The sequence below is a fragment of the Petaurus breviceps genome, unplaced genomic scaffold (genome assembly GCF_028583685.1).
Source record: "Petaurus breviceps papuanus isolate PSGF00001 unplaced genomic scaffold, PetGlider_PUasm1.0 213, whole genome shotgun sequence".
In the NCBI taxonomy this organism is placed as follows: Eukaryota; Metazoa; Chordata; class Mammalia; order Diprotodontia; family Petauridae; genus Petaurus; species Petaurus breviceps.
In genome coordinates, this window is record NW_027185860.1 from 3,672,118 (window position 1) to 3,693,916 (window position 21,799).

A 21,799-nucleotide genomic window follows, 5' to 3' on the forward strand; every position below is an offset into this window, starting at 1 on the left:
CATTTCAATTTTTATTGAAATTTTAAAAACCTGAAGGTCAAAGCTTACCATAAACTCGATACAAGACTTCATTTAAAAATAAGTTGCAAAGTGCTTTTACAAGGCTGGTATGATAGTGGGTTAAATAAGCAGAAGGAATGTTAAGGTAATTAAATTACATCTTTATATTTATTATTGATTGAGTTACCTCTTCATTTTCAGTTCATTAGCTATTTAATAAATGGAATAATATTAAAAGGCATAATGCTTTCATTACAATATACCTCAATAACACCGTTTGATCAATGTTCTTTAGATTTACTTTTTAAGATTTTTTTAGTTAGTAGGAGGAACATTAATAATGGCATCAATTTGAGTTTTATTAATGTCAACCTTTTTTTCTAAATTAAAAAAAACAAACTTGAGTGCTTCCTATATCAAGTCACTATAGGTGATACTATACCATTTATGATCTCTCTCCTTGAAGAGTTAATGACTTATTTATTTATTTATTTAGATACACCTAGGTGACTAAGAGGATACACTGTTCTGTTGGAGTCAGGAAGACCTGAGTTCAAAACCAGATTTACATACTTACTAGCTGTGTGATCCTGGGCAAGTCACTTCCCCTGTCAAAGTCATTGCTTGGGGCCCAGAAGTGATTTGTCCCTGGTAAAACTGATTGTAAATGTCAAGATGTGGGACTTTAACCCATTTCTTCCAAGACTGACTTTCTGTCCTCTGCACTATATTCCTTTTTCTATTTCAAATAAAAATTCTAAAGAATTTTAATCTTAGTATACTTTTTTCTTTAATAAGGATTTTTTCCCCTAATTCTTCCTATAAAAGCTCCACATGAGGCAAATTGATTCTGTAAATGTACCAAAGGTGAATCTAGTGGGTGGAGTAAAAGTCCCCAAATTAAAATGATCTTATTTACTCTTTATAAACTGAGCATCACATGTTCCCCTCTCATACTCTTCATATGAATAAAAATTGCTGGCTAGCCATTCCCTGCAATATCTGAAACATTGACTATGTAAATTTACCCTTACCACCTACAGACCACCTGCCAGGGCACTACAATTTGACCTGGGAGACCACCTTTGGTGATGAGATAGTCATTCTGGCTTCATGTCCATTCAGTCATTAATTTCTAGGCTCTCATTGCCAAATTGTAAGAAAGCTTTATGGGATAGGGGACAGGTGCTAACCTAGAGGTCACTTGACAGTCTTTAAATAAAAGTGATTTTCAACCTTTTCTAGTGGATTGGACTAGTGACCTAGAGGTAAAAGAATCTAACTTTTGTAACTAATCCCCTGAGAACTCCTCCCCACACTCCTTTACACTAGAATTTATATAATTCTGCCATAAAATTACCTAGTCTAAAACATCTTCAACTTGCAGACATAATTTCAATTTTTATTTGACTCAGTGTAATATGTTTCCTTTCAAACTTATTTTCTTTACTGATTATTTTGAACCTGAAATTGTCAGTCAATAAATATTTGTTAGGATCCATTAACACAGCACTTAATATTCTACTTTTTATTAATCGTGATCTTTTAGGAAAGACAACATACAACAACTCTGTACAAAAAAAGTTATATACGGTAAATAATTAACAGAGCAAAGGTACTACAGATTTTATTTGATTCTGGATGTACTTGGGAACCACTGGAGTTTACTAAGTATGTGTAATGCCAAAGCAATATTTACAGCACCCACAATCGCAATAAAGACCATGACTGTAAGAATCGCATGACACTCAATCACAACATATACCAAACTCTCCAGACAGAGGATAGAACTGAAGCATTTATTTAAACACCAGAAAACCCAATCCCAAAGCCACTAAGCCCATTCCATCATAATACCAAAGATATTCAGAAGCCATAATAACACTGAGAGCCACAGCATCCTTCAGCCTTCCCACAAACCAATACAAGATCAATATCTACTCACAAGCCTATCTGACTCCTTGCCTGAGGTCCTCCTCTCTGGCTCCATCTGGCTAACTCTGGCTCCCCACTTCCTGTGGGCTTTGCTTCCCTTCAGCAAACTCCTTCTATCACAGGTTCCATGTGACTTTATTCAGTCTATTAGGGGGCAGAGTTTATCTTCACAGCAGGGAAACTTCCTGCGGGCTCTGCTCTTCCCTTTAACAAATTCCCTCCATCACAGCTCCATGTGATTATATTCAGCCTATGAGGGGGCAAAGTTTACTTTCAAAGAAGGGGAGGTCTACAGACTCCTCCTTAGGCCTATTAAGGGGCAGGGAGGATCTTCAAATTCCCATTCCCATTACAGTACAGTAAGACCTATATTTTAGAGAAATTACTTTCTTGTCATTGGAGGACTGACGGCATTGGGAGAGAATTGGTGCAGGATAAGCAATCACCAGGCTCTTACAATAGGAGGAAATGAAGACTTTAGTATCAGAGGAGAGATGGAAGTGAATTCAAGGGACATTACACATGTGAAATGGAGATTGGACGTAAACGTAAGAAATAGGAGTTGATGTGCTCAACATTCTAGGTTGTAAGCCTGGATGACCAGGAGGATGGTGATGCCCTCACAAGCAATAAGGAAATTTGAAAAGAGGAAGGTGTTGACAGGAGGAAGAAAAGAAATTCAGTATGAACATGTTGAGTTTAAGATATCCATAGGACATCCAATCTGATATGTCTAATAGACAGTTGGAGATGGGTGACTAGAGATCAGCAGGGAGCTTAGAACTGGATAAGTAGACTTGAGAATCTTCAGAAGGGAGATAATTGAATCTATGGGAGCTGGTGAAATTACCAGGTGAAATAGTATAAAAGGGAGAAGAGAATAAGGAGCAGGACAGAGCCCCTGGAAAACCCATGGTTAAAAGACATGACCTGGGTGAATGTCTAGCAAAAGAGACTGAGAAGGAGCAGTCAGATAGGTAAGAGGGAAACCAGGAGAAAGTGGTGTCATAAAAACTTAAGAGAGAAGAAAATATCAGGAAGAGGGTGATTGGTGGTGTTAGAGGCTACAGAGAGGTCAAGAAGGATGAGGATTGAGAAGAGGACATTAGACTCAGCAATTAAGAGTTCAGTTTAGGTTGTATAATAGGTTAGAAGCCAGACTGTAGAGTCAAGAATGAGAAGCAAGGAGGTAGAGATGGCCTTTGTAGAATGCCTTCTCAAGTTTAGTCACAAAAGGCAGTAGACATATGGTATGATACTTTGTCAACACTTCTGTACGGTTTCTTTAAAATGTTTTCTTTAAAAAAGACTTAAAATTTTAAGTCTTAAGCAAAAAACAGAATGTCATAGTTCAATTCTATCATCATTAATTAAACACCTATTATGTGTAAGGTACTGTGCTGGGTGCTAGTGATACAAAAGCAAGACAGTACTAGCCTTCAAGGAGTGTACATTCTACTAGTGGGATACAGTATATATCTAAGTCAGGAAAAAAAAGCATAAAAGATAATTTCAGTAGAGGTGGAATGTTAAAAAAAAAAACCTAGGGAAAATCAGGAAAGGTTTCATATAAGTGGAGGCATGAGGCATTAGAGCAATGCTTTGAAGGAAACTAAAAATTCTATAAAGTGAAAGAGAAAAAGGAGCACATTCCAATCAGAGGTCGAAGATGGAGGATCACATATGGAGAACAGTTAGCAGGCAATTTTGAGTCATATAAAGTGTATGTGAGGAAGAATGAGGTGAAATCAGATTGGAAAAGTAAAGGGGATTCTGATTTTGGAAGGCTGACAATTTATGTTTAATCCTAGAAACAACAGAGAGCCAATAAAGATTATTTTAGTATGGGTGGTAGGTGGGTGGCAATAACATGGTTAAATGTGTGCTTTAGATATATTAGTTTGGTAATAGTCAACTAAATAATCCTAAAGAATAAGTGGGTCAAAGAACAAATCATAGAAACAATCAATGATTTCATTAAATAGAATGACAGCAATGAGACAACATACCACAATTTATGGGATGTATCCCAAGCAGTACTTAAGGGAAATTTTCTCTAAATTCTTACATCTATAAAATAGAAAAACAGTAGATCAATGAAGTGGGCATTCAACTAAAAATTTAAAAAAAAACTAGAAAAAGAACAAATTAAAAATTTAAAATTCAGCACCAAATTGGAAATCCTGAAAACCAAAGGTAAGATTAATAAAATTTAAAGTTAAAAAAATAACTATTGAGCCAATAAATAAAACAAGGACCAGGTAGCACAGTGAGTAAGAGCACCAGCCCCAGAGTTGGGATGACCTGGGATCGAATCCAGGCTCAGACACTTAGCACCCACCCAGAAACACCTGGCCATGTAACGTTGAGCAAGTTACTTAACCCCAATTGCTTAAAATAAATGAATAAATAAATAAAACTAGGAGCTGGTTTTATGAAAAAAAGAAACAATAACATAGATAAGTCATTGGTTAATTTGATTTAAAAGAAAAAAAACAAATATCTCATATAAAAAATGAAGAGGGTAAAATCACCACCAATGAAGAAGAAATTAAAGCAATCACTAGGTAATATTTTGTACGATTATATGCCAATAAATCTCACAATCTGAGCAAAATCAATGAATATTTACAAAAATATAAATTACACAGATTAACAGATCAGGAAATAGAATACCTAAATAAGCCCCATCTTAGATAAAGAAATTGAACAATCCATTAATGAACTCCCTATGGAAAAAAATTCCCCAGAGCCAGACTGGTTCACAAGTGAATTTTACCAAACATTTAAAGAACAATTTATTCCAGTACTATATAAAGTATTTGGAAAAAATAGTCAAAAGGATACTATCAAATTCCTTTTATGATGCAAATATGGTGCTAATAACTAAACCAAGAAGAGCAAAAACAGAGAAAGAAAATTATGGACTAATTTCCCTAATGAATATTGATGCAAAAATTTTGAATAAAATGCTAGCAAGGCAATGATAGCAATATATCACAAGGATTATACACTATGACCTGGTGGGATTTATTCCATAAGGAATGCAGGGTTGGTTCAATATTAGGAAAACTATCAACATAATTGACCATATCAATAAAAAAAATAGAAATCATATGACTCTTTTAACAGATGTGGAAAAAGATTTTGTTTGTTTGTTTTTTAAGCAATTGGGTTTAAGTAACTTGCTCAAGGTTACATGGCCAGTTATTTCTGGGTGTGGTGCTAAGTATCTGAGCCCAGATTTGCACTGGAACTGGTGCTCTTTACTTGCTGAGCCACCTGGCCTCCCCTAAGCAATTGGGGTTAAGTAACTTGCTCAAGGTTACACGGCCAGGTGTTTCTGGGTGGGTGCTAAGTGTCTGAGCCCGGATTAGATCCCCAGGTCATCCTGACACTGGAGCCGGTGCTCTTACTCGCTGTGTTACCTGACTGTCCCTGGAAAAAGCTTTAAAAAAAAAAAATACAGCACCCATTCCTATTAAAAACACTAGAGAGTGGGGCGGCCAGGTGGCGCAATGAGTAAGACCCAGGATGGGTTTCAACCTCAGGTACTTGGCACCCACACAAAATAACTGGCCATAACCTTGAGCAAGTTACTTAAACCCAATTGATTAAAAAAAAAAAAACTAGAGAGCATAGCAATAGAGGGAGTGTTCCTTAAAATGATAAGCAGTATCTGAAACCATCAGCAAGCATTATCTGTAATGGTGATAAGATAGAAACCTTTCAAATAGGATTAGGGGTGAAGCAAGGATTCCCATTATCACCACTGTTATTCAATATAGTAATAGAAATGTCAGCTATAGCACTAAGAAGAAAAATAAATTGAAGCAATTGGAATATGCAATGAGAAAATAAAGCTATTTCTCTTTAGAGATTATATGTTGGTATACTTAGAGAACCCTAGAGAATCAACAAAAAAAAATTACTTGAAATAATAAACAACTTTAGCAAAGTTTTTGTTTGTCCTTTGTTCACAAAGAAGACCATGACATCAGGGAGGTGAAGGCATGACATGAAAGTAAACTGAATTTAAGTGAGGGAGGACCAATCCCACTTTCTCTTCCAGAGCCTTCCAGGTCCAGTGGCCAGATATAAATCAGGACAAGCGGAGATGACCCAAGATGCAGTGAGAGATATTGGCCTTCTCAAGGTAAGTTTTAACTTTAGTAAAGTTACAGGATATGAGACAAACCCACATAAATCATCCACGTTTTTTCATATGATCAACAGAGCCCAGCAACAAGAGATAAAAAGATGATAGAGTTCCATTTACAATAACTGCAGATAACATAAAATACTTGGGAGTCTGCTTGACGAGACAAACCCAGGAACTATAGGAGCACAATTACAGAACAGTTTTCACCCAAATAAAGTCAGATCTAAACAATTAGAAAAGTATCAATTGCTCACAGATAGGCCAAAGCGATATAATAAGAATGACAATTCTGCCTACACTAATTTACTTATTCAGTGCCATACCAATCAAACTACTGAAAAATTATTTGATAGAGCTAGGGAAAAAATCACAACAAAATTCATCTGGAACAATAAAAGGTCAAGAACATCAAGGGAAATTAAAAAAAAAATACAAATGAAGGTGGCCTAGCAATACCAGATCTCCAACTATATTATAAAGCAGTGATCATCAAAAATATCTGGTACTAGCTAAGAAATACAGTGGTGGATCAGTGGAGTAGATTAGGAACACAAGATGCAGTAGCCAATGATTATAGTAACCTAGTGTTTGATAAAGCCAAAGACCCCCCAACCTCTGGGATAAGAACTCACTCTTTGACAAAAAAAGGTTCAGTTAAAATGGGTACATGATTTAGACATAAAGGGTGACACCATAAGCAAATTAGAAGAGCAAGGAATAGTCTACTTGTTAGATCTATGGAGAAGGGAAGAATTCATGACCAAACAAGAGATAGCATTAAAAAATGTAAAATAAATAATTCTGATTATATAATTTTATATAATTTTAATTTTAAAAAGCTTTTGCACAAACAAAAGCTATGCAACCAAGATTAGAAGGAAACCAGAAATGTGGGAAACAAATTTTACATCATGTCTCTGATAAACACCTCATCTCTCAAATATATAGAGAACTGAGTCAAATTTATAAAAATACAAGCCATTCAACAACTGATAAATGTTCAAAGGATAAGAACAGGCAGTTTTCAGAGGAAGGAATCAAAGCTATATACAGTCATATAAAGTACTTTAAATCAGAGCTTCTTAAACTTTTTTTCCACTCATAACCCCTTCAATGCTTCTTAAACTATTTTAAATCATTTTTGATTAGAGAAATGCAAATTAAAACAATTCTAAAATACTACCCCACATCAATCAGATTGGCTAATATGACAAAAAGGGAAAATGATAAATGTTGGAAAGGATGTGGGAAAATTGAAACACTGATGCACTGTTGGTGGAGTTGGGAAGTGATTTGACCATTCTGGAGAGCAATTTGGAATTATGCCCAAAAAGCAACCAAACCGCGCATGCCCTTCAATCCAGTAATACCTCTAGAAGGTCTGTATCCCAAAGAAATGATAAAAAGGGGAAAACGATTTGCATATGCAAAAATATTCACAGCAGCACTTTTTGTGGTGGCAAAATATTGGAAATTGAGGGAATGCTCATCCATTGTGGAATGGCTGAACATAATTGAATACTATTGTGCAATAAGAAATGATGAGCTGATAGATTTCAGCTGGAAAGACTTATACAAACTGATACAAAGGGAAATGAGCAGAACCAGAAAAACATTGTACACATTATCAGCAACATTGTATAATCAACTATGAATGACTTAGCTCTTCTCAGTGATGCAATGATCCAAAACAAGTCCAAAGGACCTATGATAGAGAATGCTATACACATCCAGATAAAGAACTGATGGACTCTGAATGCATAAAAGCATACTTTGTTTTTTCTACACTTAACTTTTTTCATGGTTTTCTCCCCCTTTTGATGTGTTTCATCTTTTATAACTGTGACAATATAGAAATATGTTTTACATAATTGCACATATACAACCTATATCAAATTACCTACCATTTTAGGTATAGGGGAGGAGAGAAAGGGAAGGAGGGAGAAAAATCTCAAACTCAAAATCTCGTAAATGTATGCTAGAAAGGTCAAATGCTTTGCCTAGGGTGACAGTTAGCAAGTTTTGTAATGGGAATTTGAAGTCAGGTCTTTTGATTCTAGAATCGTTGTTCTTTCCTTTATATGATGGATGTTGCCTGCGATAACAAAGTACTCTGAAAATTCAAAGAAGAAAAAAATAAAGATCACAAGAAGATAGAACAATAGGAAAAACTACTTTGAAGAGGTGGCTTTTGAACTACCTTGATAAATGGGACAGTGAAATAGACAGAAATGTGAGTCAGGAAAGAGAACTTTCCCAGGTTGGGAATTCTATTGTTGCTGTTGTGTTTGTTCTTCCAAGAGGACCATGACATCAGGGAGATGATGACATGACTTGAAGTTGACTTTGATTTGAGTGAGGGAGGGCTGCACAAGGTCTCCACCCTCACTTTCTCCTGCAAAGCCATCTGGGTCCAGTGGCAAGATATTCATCAGGACGACTAGCGATGGCTCAGGATACAATGAGAGACCCTGGCCCTTTTTAGGCTAAGGTCTTTTCAGGTTCTAACTTTGAGTGAGGTAACACCCTTTCAATGAATGGGCCTCTTTAAGAAGTGAGTCGCCAGGTGGCTAGGTGTCACAGTGAGGAGTCAGGAGGACCTGGGTTCGGGTTCTGGCCTCAGACACAACACCCACACACACAAAAAAACTAGCCGTGTAACCATGGGGAAGTTACTTAACCCCAATTGCCCTCCAAAAGGCAAAAAAAAAAAAAGTCAGTCAAGGGATAGCCCCTTTAAAAAAAAAAAAAAAAGAAGAAATCAAACTGGGAGAGGAAGACCCTCAGGGTTTCTGGACAAAAGAGAAACAATTACTACTTAACAATTACTACATAAGGGGGACCCCTTATGGTGCATTGGCAGGGACCTATAGAATGAAATGGGTTTAAATCTTGGTCTTTGAAAAAGAGATCTATCCAGTAAACCCCAAGTTAATTAGGCAGCTTTTAGCTATAAAAATTTACCTTCCTTTGGAGAGGCAGAGGCAGAACCACGTTACCAAAAAGCAAAGGAGAAAAAGGAAAAAAAAAAACGTCATAAATTTGTGAAATTGTTGTGCTTAATGAGGCTTGCTTTAGAATCAACAGGATGTGCTTCCAAGCTTAAGGATGTAGGTAGAAATGTCTAGTAGGGAGTTTGGATGTGGGCCTGGAAAACTGGCTAGAAGTTAGGGAGCAGGAATTTGAGGAGGCAGACAATTAAGATGATGCAGTGTGGGAAATCATTTCATTGAACCTAATGGAAGATGCATAAGGCCTTCCTAAGGACTGAATGAGAGATTGAGTCTAAGCCTAAACTTTAGTTGGGTAGCTGTGTAATACAGTGAAATAGTGTGCTAGCCCTGGAGTCATGAAAACTAGGCTTCAAATTCGACCTCAAGCATTTTCTAGCTGTGTGACTCTGGATAGATTGCTGAATATCTGTTTATTTCATTTTTCTCCACTGTAAAATGTAGGTGCTATTGGACCTACAATGAGGGGGAAAGGGTGGTGAGGATCAAATGAGATAGATAATATTTGTAAAGTGTCTGGCACATAGTAGATGCTTAATAGATACTTGTTTCCCTTCTTCCTTTTCATCACCTCAAAACAGCAAGAAATGGAGTTTTTTTTTTAAAGGGAGAAGGAATTCTTACAAATAACTTCACTCACACAAACAGAAGAGAAACTGAATTTAATAAACCAAAAAGAACACATGGAACAATTTCCATAAAAAGAAGGGAATAATACTGTAACCACAACTAGAATGACCTAAAAAAAAAAAAAGAAACCACCCCCCAAAATCCCAAAGTTGTTGGAAAACTTAATAAAATTATTAAGGGAAAAGCTATGCAATTAATATCATTTAATGCTTTAAAATTTTTGAAAAATAAAGTAATGGTATAGTATAGAACATGGAAAAATTGAACAAAGCAAGATACACTAAAAAAAAGTAGTATAGACCAAAGAAATGCAGAGATAATACAAGAAATGTTAGGACAAAGTCAAAATAAAGTAAAATTAGAAAAAAAAATGTTCAATAGACAATTGGAGATGTTGAGATTGAAGGTCAGTGGAGAAGTTAGGTTCAATAAGTAGGTATGAGAATCATCAGCATAGAAATGATCATTGAATTCATAGGAGTTGATCAGATCACCAAGTGAAGAAATATAGAGGGAGAAGAGAAGGGAGCCCAGAATGGAGTACACTGTTAGTAGATATGACCTAAAGGATTAGCCTTCTCCCACTTTGGGAAGAGTCCCTCCAGTACTAGCTTCAGTAGTACCCTCCAGAAGACCTTGCACATCTTCCATCAGGTTCAATGTTGCAGTCTTCAGTGCTAGATCATCTTCATTTTCTACTGTCTCAAATTCCCATTATATGACCCTCATTTCTAAGTACTTACTGTACATTTTCATAGGGATACATGTGAGACTTCAAAGTGAAGGGTCTTATATATTACTTCCAAATTGCCACCACTATCATTTCTAGTCTCACTAATCTTCAATCTTTCTCTGCTTATGTAATCCTACCTAGGCAGTTCTCTGAAGGACAGTACTGTAACACTATGTAATAATGTCTATGCAAGCATGACTTTTAACTGACTTGCCAGACTCTGAGCCTGTGATGCCATATTAATATGGAGAGACTAAAGGAGAGAAAGAAAGGAAATTGAGAAAGATGGAAGAGAGAAGTGAACTTTTGAATAGTTAATGGAAGCCCTGGAGCCTCAGACGTGTGGAGAGAGCTGGCTTCCCAGTATGTCCCTAGATTCCCAATGCCTATATCCCCAGAACCTCCTAAGACTGGGCTTTCCCTAGTGAGCTGAAATTGTATCTTGTGTCCAACTGAAGAGCACCCTTACTCTTCTGTTTTATTATTGAATCTAAATCACAGATGTGTTGGTAAATGTTTAAAAAACTGACCTCAAAAACAAAATACTTACAGGTATACTTTAAAAGTTTAATCTCCATTACTAAAATTTTCTGACTATCAATATAACAACAAATCAAAATTAGTAACAAATTAACAAATCAGCAATGTAACAGTTGTCCTTTTCTGAGGTATAAATACACTGAAAAATTAACAAAGCTATTGTGAGCTGGTTTGACTGGTTCCAGCACACCCCTAATCTAATTCATATAAAATACCCAATTTCTGTTTTACTGTTTTCTGTGATAAATGATTGCTTGTTTTCCAATGATTGTCTTCTGTGGGCAACAAACATTTGGTAAAAGAGAGCTAAGGTATTCAAAAGTAAGCTGTTATCCTTCCCTTAAGAGAACCAGGTAAGGGGACTTTTATTCTGTACTCTTAAAAGGACATCATTCCCTTAGGCAATAGTTCTAGCCCCAAACCTCTTTTGGAGATAGGAGAATAAAGAAGTGATTGTCTATCATAGTTGTCTGGTACTTACTTAGCTGCCACATGGGGCTGTGGCCATAACTCTCCTACCATTCACAAAAGTAGAAATCACAAGCATCCTAGATACTCGATGGGCCACATCTCAGATGATATCTGGTGAAATAGAAAGTCAAGCCACATGTGAGACAGCTATCTATATTACACTTACAAGGGACTGTCCCAACCCAAAACCAATTATGAAAGAACAAAATTAATGTTTAAAAAGTAGCAATAGCAACAATGATAATAATAAAGGTAAAGAGAAGAAAAAATGAGCTCCCCTTCCATTCCCCAAAGAGCTCCCAAGGTTCTCTTAATAGGGAGTAGAAATTTGTGGCTAACTGGAAATCATCTCCTCCTTCTCAGGTAATAAACTAAACTGTCTTAAATGAAAATTCCTCTGGGAGGTCCCTTTGCACATAGGGCAAGCCATAAATTTCTTTAGTGGTTCCCTGTTAATACCTAGGGAAATTTAGATGGAGATAAAACTCTGCTAGGTCTATATAAATGTCTAGGACATTCAAAATTTCTCAATGGATGCTTTCAACATATATAGTGCATTCCAATTGGAAGTCAGTGGAATCTAGTAGCCAGAGAAGTAAGACATTTCCCAAAGTAAACCTGGGCCCTGTGGATTGTGAGAAATTCTGACACAAGGGCTACAAAAAGGAGAGAAAGAGAAGGAAATATAATAATAATAATAATAATAATAATAATATAATTGTAGAGAGAATAGCAGGAAGTGAAGGGAGGGAAGGACTAAAGAAAGAGATGAAAAAAGGAAGGAAAACAAATATGTGTAGAAAATAATAACATTGACTTAATAGTTGTGAAAGTTGAAAAAGCATCTGAAAAAACACAAAATTGTAAATAAATTTATTCCCTTGAAAGATCAGATTTTTAATATAATATACTTTCTCTCTGTTCATCTTTTTAAACCTTGTTCAGTTTCTGTTTAAGTAAAAACTAATCTTTCAGGGCAGCTAGGTGGTACAGTGATTAGAGCACTGGCCCTGTAGTCAGGAGGACCTGAGTTCAAATCCGGCCTTAGACACTTAACACTTACTAGCCTTGTGACCTTGGGCGAGTCACTTAACCCCATCTACCCTCCAAAAAGGAAAAAAATAATAATCTTTCCATTTTTATTACTAGTAGATGCCTGTCATTGTATTGAATTCTCTGAGAAGCCACAACCAACTGAAGAGAAACAGCTTTTATTTAAAAAATCACTTAATTATAAAGTCAAAAATTGTTAACCCTTCCTTTCCATTGGCAGTAAGAAAGTTATAAGTACTCATAAATTCTAATGAGATTAATACTATGGTAGGAATCAATGAAGTCCATGGATTCTAGAGGAATGAGTGATTTTTCTTTTTTTCGAAGAGGAAAGCAAACAGTTGCATGTAAGATGCAGTGTTATAACTGATCAGATTTTTCCTTAAACTCTTTAAAGATGATGGAAGTAAAAAAAAAAAACACTAAGAAAGTGTCTAAGTTTTAGGCAGCAAGGCTTTAGGGCTTTTTTGAGTGATATAACAATTAATTTAGTTGAGAAATGCCAGCAAAAATTGAGAAAGCTAACATATGCTTCATATTATTAATATTTTCTAAAAATCTTACAGATTCTTTATTCTAGTCAAATGTATGGCAAGGTATTGGTAAATCTAGCATAAGGAAAGAAGATTACTAAATTAGTAAGTACTTCAGTGCTTCTAGGATCTGACTTGGTCAATACTCAAAGATACAAATTGCAGCCTCTTCTATGCCTTAATAGATGGTCTTTTAAGTTGCTGTGGCTGAAAAATTCATTAGTTGGTAGTCAACCTTGTGATGAGCCTTTCTGAATTTAGGTAGACTGGTCCTCAAATAACTGACATAGAATCCATCACCAGAGTCATACTATAAGCCTTTCTGACATTTTAGGAGCTGCCAACTTTTGGCTCTGCTGATATAATCTTTGAAACCCAGTGTCCCCTCAATGGTGAAATGATGCAACAGAATAGGACTGCAGCAGGGCACCAAATTGGTAGCAACAGAAAATAATCAAAATCTGCTCAATGGTGCTTAAAAGTAGGAAAGGAGAGAAGGAATGACCTTTAAAAAATGCAGTGAAAGCAAAGTTACATCCATCCTCAAGAAAACTTGATGTGCCTTCACACAATCAACTTTTATTTTTTATGTTCAGTGCAATATTATTTAACTCATGCCTCCTTATATTAGAACTCACTCTTATTAAGATCTAGGCTTGAATTTTTCCTATTAGTCTCTTATTTGTCTGAACAATCTTAATATTTTTGATATATTTGATGATGCATTACATTTTAAAGTTGGTCAACATAAGAAAAGGAATTCCACATCTTTATTAAATATGAAAAGTCAGCTCTCATCTAACCTTAATATTAAAATTCAGTGAGCAATAATTGAATGCATATTTATAGTATCACCAAATGTTACTAAAAACAAACATTCATCTTTAATGGAAATGATAGATATTGCCAGTCACCATTTCCAAAAGTCTATTTTAATGAAAAATCATTTAAAATTGGTTTAATTAGTGTGGAATTGCCTTGATGTGTGTTGTGCTGTACACATATTTGTGCTATTTTCTTTTTATTCTCCTCTTGAAAGTTTTATTTGGCAGCCCTGGGAATTGAACTGCTTTCTTAAATGAAACACCTTCTAGGCATTAGCCCCTACATAGAAAGCATAACTTTGTCAGCAGCCTTATTTGTTAAACTGCTCATTTTCAATCTTGGAAAAGTAATATTATTGTCCAGTAATTTATTATATACACTAATGATTTTTTCTCTCCATTTTCACTACTGCTTGATTTCTAGCATAGTCCCTTAGGATATACATATTGCCTTGACAATTGCAAACATAAGCATTACATAATCATTCATATAAGTCAATCAAATTGAGTAGAGCTTGCATTGTTGATACATTATCCAGTTTTGTAGACAGGTGCTCTTAATCAGACAGTATTTTTGGACTCCTAGGGAACTTTCATTTCCCATAAAACAGTGAACCTTAGATACACTTTAACGCTACATTCATTTTAATAACCACTGGAGACTATTCAGTTTTAATTTTTTCTGTAATTTAAAAGCTCTTTGTGATCCAGTTTTTGAACAGAGCAAAGAAAGGTATCAGAGCTATCAGAAATCTTTTATAGCTTGGAACTCTTGCTTCCCATCCAACCCACAGGTCTCTCATTAAATGCTACTCTGTCATTGTAGGAAACTGTAATAGTCATGGAAGCTGCCACAGTGCCAGTACTTGAAAGATGATACCCTGAAAAAAATGTACCCAGCATTTGTTAAATGAGTAACAGGCTCCCTAGAGATTAATTAGATTACTAATATGAGTGCATGACGTAGTTAAATTTAGAAATAAACTTAAAATAGATGTTGGGTATTCATTTCAAGGTCATTCACAGACCATGTGTCCCAAATAATACGAAAGTGATGTCTTATATAAAACATTTGAACTACATTGCAATTATGAGTGACCTACTATTCTTTCAAACTGTTTTAAGTCTTTTTGAGACATATCAGTATCCACAGCATTTCAGTATAAAGCTAGGTATAAGATATCCATTATGTTTGTGCTCTATAGGCAAGAACCATTCTTCAGTTGATTTTCTTCAGTCAAAATGTCAGTTGCTTTGGATTCACTCAGTAAATATGAATTCAATAAATTAATAGTCTCCTCAGTTATCTTCCCTATGTTTTCCTGAATTACATACTTATGCAAAGTTACAGTTACAATTAGTTACAAGACCATATCACAGTTAGCATCATTGTGTTACTGACAAGAGAAAGTCTAAAACTGTGTCCACATAGAGGTATATATTATTTGGTTCCTGGAGATTTTCATTTTAAAAAATTCTTTGTGTGAACTTGACACATATAAAAAAACCCCATGAAATTTCCTAATGTGAGGAACAGAAAAAAAAAGAATGGTATATAATCTCATATATCTCTGTCACATATAACATATAGCTTTCTGGGGTTTTTTACATGTATGTATACAATTTAACTTGGTAGTTCTAAAAGTCTTCTTGCTTATGTCCCCTTCTGAACAGCCTTCTCTCCTCTGTATATTTTTATAATGTTTAATTAATACTTTTTTCTTTATATTTCTTGCTTTATTTTTTGGTATCATTATCACAACTCCTCTTATCATACTTCTTCCATAAATTAACCCTCATAACAAATAAGTTATATCTCTATACCATAATTTTTTCAGCCACTTCCCAATTGATGGGTACTCATTTTGTTTCCAGTTCTTTGCTTTAAGAGTGTTGCTATTCTTGTACACATTGTACACTCCAGTCCTTTCTGTCTTTATTTAGTCTCAGGGTTGTCAGCATAGTAGTGGATTATTTGGGTTCAGGGGGTTTGCATAATTTCATGACTTGTTGGGAGTAGTTCCAAATTGCTTTACAGAATGATTAATAGGTGTGATGTGGTACCTCAGAATTGTTTTTATGTGCATATCTCTAATCAATAGTGATTTCGAGCATTTTTTTTAAAGCAATTGGGGTTAAGTAACTTGTTCAAGGTTACATAGTCAGTTATTTTTGTGTGGGTGCTAAGTGTCTGAGCCCAGATTCGATCTCAGGTCTCCCGACACTGGAGCCTGCTCTTACTCACTGCTCCACCTGGCCGCCCCTAGAGCATTTTTTTATATGACTACAGATAGCTTTAATTTCTTCTTCTGAAAACTGCCTGTTCATATCCTTTGACCCTTTATCAATTGGATAATTACTTTTATTCTTATAAATTTGACTCAGTTCTCTACATAGTTTAGAAATGAGAACTTTATCAGAGACACTGTCTATAAAAATTATTTCCCAGCTTTCTGTTTCCCTTCTAGTCTTGGTTGCACTGGTTTTGTTTGTGCAAAACATTTTAAATTTAATGTAATCAAAATCATCCATTTTGCATTTCATAATTTTATCTAGCTCTTGTTTGGTCATAAATTCTTCCCTTCTCCATAAATTTGACAGTTAAATTATTCTTTGCTCTCCTAATTTGCTTATAGCATCAGCTTTTATATCTAAATCATGTACTTATTTTGACTTTATCTTGGTATAGGGTATAAGATGTTGGTCTATGCCATACTATGTTCCAGTTTTCCCGGCAGTTTTTGTTAAAAGAGTGACTTCTTATACCAGAAGCTGAAGTCTTTGGAGTTATCAAATAATAGATTACTGTAGTCATTGACTATTGTGTCTTGTGTCCTTAGCCTATTCCATTCATCTACCACTCTTTTCCTTAGCCAGTACCAAGTACTTTTGATGATTGTTGCTTTATAATACAGTTTGAGATCTGGTATGACTAGTCCACCTTCTCTTACATTTCTTTTTAATAATTCTCTTTATATTCTGGACCTTTTGCTTTTCCAGATTTTATTTTTTTTCCAGATTTTTTTTCAGATTATTATTTTTTCTAGCTCTATAAAATAATTTTTTCTCTGTCTCCTTTCTTAAAACATCTCTCTTCACCCATAGGAATATTTATCAGTGGAACCTCCATCCACCAAAGCAAGGCCTCCTACTTTCCTTCCCTTTCCCCACTTTTCAATCCTTTCCTCCCTCCTCCTCACCCACATACTTGTAGACTCTTCTCTTCCTGAGACCACAAGGAACACCTTCCCTTCTTTGCTTTCTCTTGATTTGATTGGAACATATCACAATTCACCTTTATCCCCCTGCTTTCCCACCCCTTTGCATGTATTCCCTCTTTTTGTAAAGTAGTCACACACACAAAAAAAAAACATTGATTCACCTGTAGGTAGAGGGTTTTTAGATTCTGTCTATAATGCCCACCTTTTCATTGTTCCTTCCACTGGACTTCTGCTTTTACCTCTATCTCCTTGTGTACATTTAGAAAGAAGTCTCTTGGGGTGGCGAGGTGGTGCAGTGAATAGAGTACCCAGTCTGGAGGACCTGAGTTCAAGTCTGTCCTCAGACACTTGACACACTTACTAGCCGTGTGGCTTTGGGTAAGTCACTTAACCCCAATTGCCCTCCAAAAAAAAAAAAAGAAAGAAGTCTCTTACTTGTCTCCCTGTTATCAGTCTGTTGCTGTCTTTAACTACTGCATTTATTTATTCCTGCATTTTTGTTTTCTGCTGTGTTCAAGAAGTCAATATCTTCTTCAGCTCTAGTTTTCTTTCTAAGAATATTTAAAATACTTCTCTATTATTGAAGTATATCTTTTTTGGTGTATGGATAAGCTCATATTGGTAGGGCAGGTCATTCTGGATTGCTTCTCAGCCTCCATTGCTCTTCAGATCACATTGTTCCAATCCTTTCTGCATTTTTTGTTTGAAGGATAGACTTGTGTTATTCTAATTTATCTGAAGATCTTTATCCTGCTCAGTTGCAGAACTGAACCATTTCTGAATTTAATTGTTATCTTTTTTTTAAAAGAAATCAGGGTTAAGTAACTTGCTCAAGGTTACATGGCCAGTTATTTTGTGTGGGTGCTAAGTATCTGATGCCAGAACCGATCCCAGGTCTCCCGACTCGAGGGCTGGTGCTCTTACTCACTGTGCCACCTGGCCGCCCCTTAATTGTTATCTTTAACACTATATTTTTAAATTTAACTACCTGCAGTATGTAACATTGTTCTTTTTGTTGGTATTTCATTTCCTGTATTCAGAAGTTGTGGGCAGTTCTCTTGTATTATTTCTTGCATTATAGTACTTACATTTTTCACCTCCTCAAGTTCTTCTGGGAGACAGGATCCTTAGGCTGTCTCTACACCTCCTATTGAAATCATTATGTTTTTGCTAACAATATCCATACACATCAAGCTTAGCAGAGCTTACTGTGTAGACCAGGGGTGGGGAACCTGTAGCCTCAAGACCATGTGTGCCCTCTAGGTCCTCAAGTGGTCCTTTGATTGAATCCAAGCTTCACAGAACAAATCCACTTAAATAAAAGGATTTGTTCCGTAAAACTTGGACTCAGTCAAAAGGCCGACCTCAAGGACCTAGAAGGCCACATGTAACCTGGAGGCCACAGATTCACCATCCCTGGTGTAGACACTGTTATATCTATCGAGATTTGGCCTCACTAAAGCGAGTGTCCTCCTTAAAGGAGTCTCTGGCACATGTGTTTAGTTTCCCTCCTCCAGTGGAATAAAGAAGGCTTTCTGCTTATGACAACCGTTAACTCTTTGATTTTGTTTTTACTTTATTTCATTTTTCAGAATTAACTGTGGTTGTGATAATCTATGTGAGCTTTTTGGTATTTTCAGAGTTAACAGTGGTTGCAAAACCTTTTTGACATTGGTCATTTCTTTTCAGACTTGACACCCTCATGTTGGTTTAGCCCATCTACAGAGATAGGTTTTACCAAAACTAGGGTGTGACCAATGTATATGCTACAGTTTCTTGGAGCCACAGGTGAGATTTGGGTGACAGGCGTATATCACAGGTAGATGAGCAGCCTTGAAAAGGACTCCGTAAGTCCTTATACTTACTAGATCAATAGTGTCAAATTCAAATGGAAACAGATCCTTCTAAGCTACATATTGATTTAAAAAAAACACACAATTTAACATTGTTGTTGGTTAGTCATTTTCATTCCTGTCCAAATCTCTGTGCCACCTTTTGGGGGGATTTTCTTGGCAAAGAACCTAGAATGGTTTGCCATTTCTTTCTCCAGTTCACTTTACAGATGAGTAAACTGAGGCAGAGTTAAGTGACTTGCCCAGATCTTATAGCTTAGTAAGTGTCTGAGGCCAGATTTGAACTCATGTCTTCCTGACTCCAGGCCAAGTACTCTACCTATACCACCTAGTTGCCTAATTAACATATTTATATTTTATTACATTTTAGTTTATTTTGGTAAACATTTCTCAATTACATTTTAATCTGCTTTTGGTGTCACTCAGGAGTTGATATTTGGATCATGAATTTGACAATTCCGTAGAACCATTCAGAGAGCTGATGTTGCTTTATTGTTGATAAACAATTTATGTTTTGGATAGGTTTGAGAGGGCATGACAATTAAAGGAAAATGTCTAGTCCTCCATCTTATCACTCATGTGACCTGGAAGTCCCTTTGATATACTTGTGAAATACAAGTATGGTTTGAGTTTGGTTTACAATCTAGATACGATGCTGTGTATATTGAAATGAGTATAAATACTTCACAATCTATATATATATATTTTTTTATACCCACTGAAATTTAGTAAATGGTCTTATAGACTTACTATGAGAAGGAGAAAAAGAAAAAATGATCACCAAATAGCCAGCCTGGTGATAAACCTCTCGAAAATGACCAAACTGGTCATTGGAGAACAGACTTACAATATCTTACCAGGCTCACATTCAAAGGCTTTCTAGCTTACTTCCCAGTTGTAATGGTAATGAAATTTAAAGTTCATTGTATTGGAAAGCTAAGAGGTACTTAGCACCTAGATCAAATTAAGCCTCTGTTAAAGAAACAGAAGTTTTGAACTCCTGTTGCTGATGTAACAGGAAGAGGCTGAAAAGGGGGGAGCAATACTGTACATAAGGAAAAGCCCCAGAGAGGGAGAGTCAGAACTCCTTAGGATAAGCTTCTTGGAGGTGGAAATGATGGGGTAGCTGGGGTCTAGGTCAAACCAACTTGTAAAACCAGTCTGTGAAGTTGTAATTTGTCCTTTCCCACCCTTGAGCTCTGCCCCTTCTCCCTATCCCACACTCCACCTAGGCAACACCCTGTGACCCCTTTTGTTCTTACTTACTCTCTTGATTTCTTCCCAGGCCTGGCCCACACCCTCCTTTATCCTTGCCTTTTGTCTCCTTAATGACCTGGCCCAAATCTAATCTAAACTATTCACTTTCTCCTCTTGGTCAGCTCTGACAGTGGCAGCCCTACCCTTTAAAGGTAAAAGCATGCACCCCTCTCACTCTCTAAAGGACTCTTGCCTGCTGTAATGGCGTAATAATAAACTTTCTCAACTCTAACTCCAAGCAAGGCTAAGCTGAATTCTTTCCAGATGCCTTTGCAGGTTTCCTAGTCTTGGATCAAATCAGGGTTCCTGCTGAACCTATTGGGATCCCGTCCTCCATCAGAAGCAGCTGCTGCCAAGGAGGCTGAAGAGGCCCTTGAGAGGATGATTTTGATTTTGGGAAGCTGGGTGAAGTGATTTTCTGTGATACGTTGTTGTGAATGCTGTATTTTGATTATCTGTGATAAGTTGTAACATTGTGAATGCTGTACCTTGAATTACTGTGAATGTTTTGCTCTGATTTGTTATTGAATTAATAGAGTGTTCACTATACTATGTAATCAGAACCTTAAAAGCTGTTCACAGTAGCATTCTTCTGGAAAGCTGCTGGTGCTTGGCTTTACACCAACACATACTCTCTTCTTTTTTGTTGTTGTTGTTTTTTTGCCTTTCAGAGGGCAATTGGGGTTAAGCAACTTGCCCAAGGTTACACGGCTAGTTTTTTTGTGGGGGTGTTAAAGCATCTGAGGCTGGAACCAAACTCGGGTCCTCCTGACCACACTCTTCTTTCAATTGACCCTGGTGTCCTGACTGTTTCACAAACAAGAAACTCCCTCTCTCAGTTCCTGATATTCTCTCTGTCTGTCCCCCAAACCTGGAATTCTCTCTTTGCTCTGTTAACTAACTTCCCTGACTCCCTTTCACTCCCAACAAAATTCCTACCTTGTACAGGAAGGCTTCTCCAACCTCTCAATTCCATTGCCTTCCTTCTATTAATTATTTCATATTTATCCTGTATATAGCTTGCTTTGCATATATGCCACACATATCCCAAAGTCTATTGGTATGAGATTCTCTCCTATTGGTGAAGATGAAGGCCCTGACTCTTACAGAGGGGTGGAGCAGACTTGACAAGAGATAGAAAGCTTCAGTTCTCAGTGGTTCCCCTCTTTGGGTCTGGTCAAATTTTTTTTTTCAAGCTGTTGAATCAACTTCTGATTTAGAGAAAATAAAATAAACCAATCCTACTTCAGGTGGCTGAAGGAAAAGACCATGAGAAGACATGAGAGGAACCATCAGTTTCCATGATGTCCCTATTCCTAGTTTGCTATTCTACAGATTTGGGGGAGTTTTCACTTGAGTGAGATTTAGGACCCTCTCTTTTAGTTGAACTAAGCTACCTGTCTCCCAATGGGAGACATCTTTTATACAATATTATCTGGTATATATTCCCTGATGCATGCCTTCTCTGAATCCTATTTTGCTATGATTTGGAAAAATGAATTTCTTTGCTATTTTTAATATATGTTTGTTGTGGAACTGGTATTTGGTAGGGAAGGTTGTCAAGCCTCAAAGTGAG